Source organism: Petromyzon marinus, chromosome 56 (genome assembly GCF_048934315.1).
Source record: "Petromyzon marinus isolate PM22_M1 ecotype Great Lakes invasive population chromosome 56, UKy_Petmar_22M1.pri1.0, whole genome shotgun sequence".
Lineage (NCBI taxonomy): Eukaryota > Metazoa > Chordata > Hyperoartia > Petromyzontiformes > Petromyzontidae > Petromyzon > Petromyzon marinus.
In genome coordinates this window covers 9,098,815-9,104,009 of record NC_133722.1, presented here as the reverse complement: position 1 = coordinate 9,104,009, position 5,195 = coordinate 9,098,815, and the positions used below count along the sequence as shown (strand labels likewise).

General features: G+C 47.9%; 1 non-coding gene across 1 annotated transcript; it reads left to right on the top strand.

Moving 5' to 3' along the window:
- The first annotated feature begins 462 nt into the window (after positions 1 to 462).
- On the top strand, positions 463 to 533 carry TRNAG-CCC (transfer RNA glycine (anticodon CCC)). The gene has a single exon. It is a non-coding gene; the product is annotated as a tRNA-Gly (tRNA).
- The last annotated feature ends 4,662 nt before the right edge of the window (positions 534 to 5,195 follow it).

Sequence of the window (5,195 nt, the reverse complement as noted above, 5' to 3'; positions counted from 1 at the left end):
AAGGTCGACAAAACAAACAATACAAACGAGATAGACCAATATAAACAAGACAAAGAATACAAACAAGGCAGACAAAACAAACGAGTGAGACAATACACACTAGGCCTAATAATACAAACGAGTCAGAGAATACAAACGAGACAGACGATACTAACAAGAAACACAATACAAGAAACACTTAATACAAACAAGACAAAGAATACAAACAAGGCAGACAATACAAACGAGTGAGACAATACAAACGAGTGAGACAATACAAACGAGTGAGACAATACAAACGAGTCATAGAATACAAACGAGACAGACAATACTAACAAGATACAATATAAACGAGTCAAGCAAACCAAACGAGAAATAAAAACAGAGACGACAGACTACACAAAGTGCAGACGAGACTAAACAATACAAACGAGACTAAACAATACAAACGAGACAGCAGGCCGTGTGTAGCTGTCCCCATCAGCACCGCTGGTGTAGTGGTATCATGGAAGATTCCCATTCTTTCGACCCGGGTTCGATTCCCGGGCGGTGCACGGTTGTTATTTTTTTCAATTAACCTTCAGGCTTCTTGGGTCTTTCGGTAAAGTCACGGAGAAAGGTTCAAAGCAAATAAAAATAAAATTACAAAAAAACTACGACGTTTCGATCGTGGTCATCGCCTTTTTTTTCCTGAAGACGACCGCTTGTGTTGCGATCGAAACGTCGTAGTTTTTTGTTATTGTTTTTGTTACTTTATTTGAATCTTCAATCTTGATTTGAACCTATCACCGTGACTTTACCGAAAGACCCAATAATATTAATTCCTGCAGTCACGAAGGGCTTAAAGTCAAGATTCATCTTCAGTCCTCTCGCCTCACCTGTCTGTCACAAGTTAATACTTTGCCAACTTGCCTCGTCTCCCACGTCTATTGTCTGCTGACTTATAGTATCGTTATTAATACACTACCTCGCCTGGTATACAGGAGGGCGTGGGTTCAATCCTCACCCTGACGATGCCTGCTGCTGTATATTTGGAGTTTGCGTGTCTCTCTCTTATCATCATCACTGTGGCTAGGAGATGTTAACTACCTCGCCAGGTGTACAGGAGGGCGTGGGTTCGACCCCGACCCCAGATGCCTGCTGCTGTGTATTTGGAGTTTGCGTGTCTCTCTCTCATCATCATCACGATGGCTAGGAGATGTTAACTACCTCGCATGGTATCCAGGAGGTTGTGGGTTCGACCTCGACCCCAGATGCCTGCTGCTGTATATTTGGAGTTTGCGTGTCTCTCTCCCTGCGGTCGCGTGGATTTTTCTCCAGGTCCTTCGATTTTACCCTCCACATTTGGAATCAACGTGACCACGCGTTTAGGAGTATTTGGCTCCAGCTATGAATTCCCACATGATGATGATGATGATACGCTCACTTCGTTGAGCTATCATTCGTGATGGCCAGGGCGCTTCTAAAAAAGAGCTACCACAGCTCAGTGGGGGGCCTTACCTGGATAGAAATAAAAAAAAACAGTTACGTTAATTTTTCAGGAGGGGGCGATGATGCCGCTACTGCTGTGTGTGTGAGATGCCAAACTTCATAGTTATTCTGGAATTTCTTCAGCATTTTGGGACGCTTTGTAGCCAATACCGGCTACAGTGCGAGTGGGAGTTGTCGCTCAGCTATGCGAGGAACCCCACGCTTAACTGGGAGAGAGAACAGACAAACGCCACACACTCAACTGAAATGTGTTTTCTGTTTTTCAGCGGGGCCTTAGCTTGACCTGGCTATCACCAATGATCGCTCACCGAAGTGGGCTTATCATCATCATCATCATCACCGCGTGGGGATTTCTAGCGGCTAAATTACTCTAAAACGCGTGATGTTAATTTTAAATGTGGAGGGGGAAAACCACGGGGAGAGAGACACGCAAACTCCAAATATACAGCAGCAGGCGTCAGGAGTCGGGATCGGGATCGAACCCACGACCTTCTGTATACCCGGCGAGATAGTTAACATCTCATAGCCACCGTGATGATGATGAGAGAGACACGCAAACTCCAAATATACAGCAGCAGGCGTCAGGGGTCGGGATCGAACCCACGACCTCCTGCGTACCAGGCGAGGTAGTTAACATCTCCTAGCCACCGTGATGATGATGAGAGAGAGAGAGAGACACGCAAACTCCAAATATACAGCAGCAGGCGTCAGGGGTCGGGATCGAACCCACGACCTCCAGCATACCAGGCGAGGTAGTTAACATCTCATAGCCACCGTGATGATGATGAGAGAGAGAGAGACACGCAAACTCCAAATATACAGCAGCAGGCGTCAGGGGTCAGGATCGAACCCACGACCTCCTGTACACCAGGCGAGGTAGTTAACATCTCCTAGCCACGGTGGCGCCCACATGAAGGCACCCGAGCCAGGAATCGAACCTAGGCACTTCGTGCTGGGAGGCACCTACCTCGAGGGTTAGCGTTCAAATGTCCTTACAATAGCACCGAGTGCTGTTGGGGTCACGAAGTCAAGCAGTGATCTCAATTTTGATTTAAAGCTTTCGTGACTGCAGGGATTCATATTCTTGGTTCTTTCGGTAAAGTCACCACGTAGAAGGGAAACAATAGAATAATAAAAATATAAAAACAATAAAATTCTCACGACGTTTCCACTGCAACACAAGCAATCATCATCAGGTGTGAAAACCACAGCAAGAAAATTTTCAAAGAACATTTTCAAATTTTCTTGATGTGGTTTTATATTTTTGTTATTTTATTGTTTCCCTTCTACGTGACTTTACCGAAAGAACCAAGTATATAGTGATCTCAATGTTATCGTCTTACCCCGCCCCTACCACCTCCTGATCACCCCCCCCCACCCCTCTCGCCACCCTCCCACCTCACCCCAGAGCTTCCTGCCTTCAAAGTTATACATGCTCGATAACTGTTAGATAGAAGTTATCAATGTTACAAAAGCGAAGGCTACGAAATTTGGGATGCAAGTAAAATCCTCTCTGTTACTCAGCTCAGGCCTCCCGTACACCACGTGACCTCGGTGTGTGGCCCACCCCCGCCACTTCTAAACCCCTCCCCTCTCCCCGCCCACCGTGAAAACAGACGCCGCTGTGTGCAGCAGCAGCAGCAGCAGCATCCTGAGGCCCTGATGCAGCCACCTCATCATCCTCCTCCTCCTCCCTCTGCTCATCTCTGCTGCACCCTCCACTCCCGTTCCTCCGTTCCTCCTCCTCCTATTCCCCGTCCCTCCTCCTCCTCCTCCTCTTCTCTCCTCGCTTCTCCCCGGCACATCATTACCCTCCTCGACTCTTTAACTCCCCTTGGGCCACGCGTGCGAATGAAAGTTTCCCGTGCGTGCAAAACGACGCGCGGGTGTGGCTCGACAATTGTAAAAAAAACATTTGCTCCAACATGCCTAAGCATGATCATCGTCATCGTCACTTCATCTTCACCTCTGTCAACAGTTCACCATAAGTAATGATTCGTCCATTCGGCATCATCCGTCCATACAAACGCGCGCAGAGCGAAGGGAAACGTAATTTATTGATCAAATTCAGTTCCTGAATACACTCCGGGCTCGTGGAGCGAAACGCCGGACACCATTCCGAAGGCCACGTGGTGCACAACCCCGAAAACCACACGGGAGAGTCTCCCCGAGTCTGATTAGCACTGTTGGCTACGTACAGTGCGAAGGAAGTTCAACGTACATACATGTTTACGAGTATCCACATCTAAAAAAGAAATCCAATTTTGTATTTTACCAGATAAGGCCCAATGAGCTATGCAGCCGTATTTCAGAAGCGACCTGGCCACAGATGACAGCTCAACGAAGTGGCTTATCACATGGAAATGTACTGCAGCCAAACGCGTGATGATTCTAAATGTGGAGGGGAAAACCAGAGGACCCGGAGAAAAATCCACGCGACCGCGGGTAGAGAGACACCGCAAACTCCAAAATAATATACAGCAGCAGGCGTCAAGGTCGCGATCGAAGCCACGACCTCCTGTATACCAGGCGAGGTAGTTAACATCTCCTAGCCACCGTGATGATGATGATGAGAGAGACACGCAAACTTTCAATATATAGCAGCAGGCGTTAGGGTCGCGATCTCACCCACGACCTCCTGCACACCAGGCGAGGTAGTTAACATCTCCTAGCCACCGTGATGATGATGGAGAGAGAGAGACACGCAAACTCCATATATACAGCAGATGTCAAGGTCAGCGATCGAACCCATGAACCTCATGTAGACCAGGCGAGGTAGTTAACATCTCATAGCCATCGCGGCCCACCACCCCATCCGACTCGCTACTCACCTCCTCATCTCCCAATCCCTCCATCTCCCCCAAAACGATCTAACGCCCCCCCCCACCACCTCCTCCTCCGCTCCCTCCACGCGAACATATCTCTCGCACACGACTCGCAGCTGCTCCGAGACAGATACGGCGGGTAACTGATGATTACCGTGGCGATCACAGCGCTAATTGCGTGAACAGAGTGGAGCGGGTGGGCAATTACTCCGCCCTATCAGCAGCCCCCCCCCCCCACCCCAAAAACACAGATCCCCGTGTAGCCTTAACAGACTGCTGGGGCAAGTGGTGTTAGCGAGCACCTACAGTGAGGGCAAAAAAAGTATTTGATCCCCTGCTGATTTTGTACGTTTGCCCACTGACAAAGAAATGATCAGTCTACCATTTTAATGGCAGGTTTATTTGAACACTGAGAGACAGAATAACAACAACAAAAATCCGGAAAAACGCATGTCAAAAATGTTATACATTGATTTGCATTTAAATTAGGGAAATAAGTATTTGACCCCCTCTCAATCTGAAAGATTTCTGGCTCCCAGGTGTCTTTTATACAGGTAACGAGCTGAGATTAGGAGCACACTCATAAAGGGAGTGCTCCTAATCTCAGCTTGTTACCTGTATAAAAGACACCTGTCCACAGAAGCAATCAATCAATCAGATTCCAAACTCTCCAGCATGGCCAAGACCAAAGAGCTCTCCAAGGATGTCAGGGACAAGATTGTAGACCTACACAAGGCTGGAATGGGCTACAAGACCATTGCCAAGCAGCTTGGTGAGAAGGTGACGACAGTTGGTGCGATTATTCGCAAATGGAAGAAACACAAAAGAACTGTCAATCTCCCTGGGGCTCCATGCAAGATCTCACCTCGTGTGGAGTTGCAAATGAACATTGAAAGAACG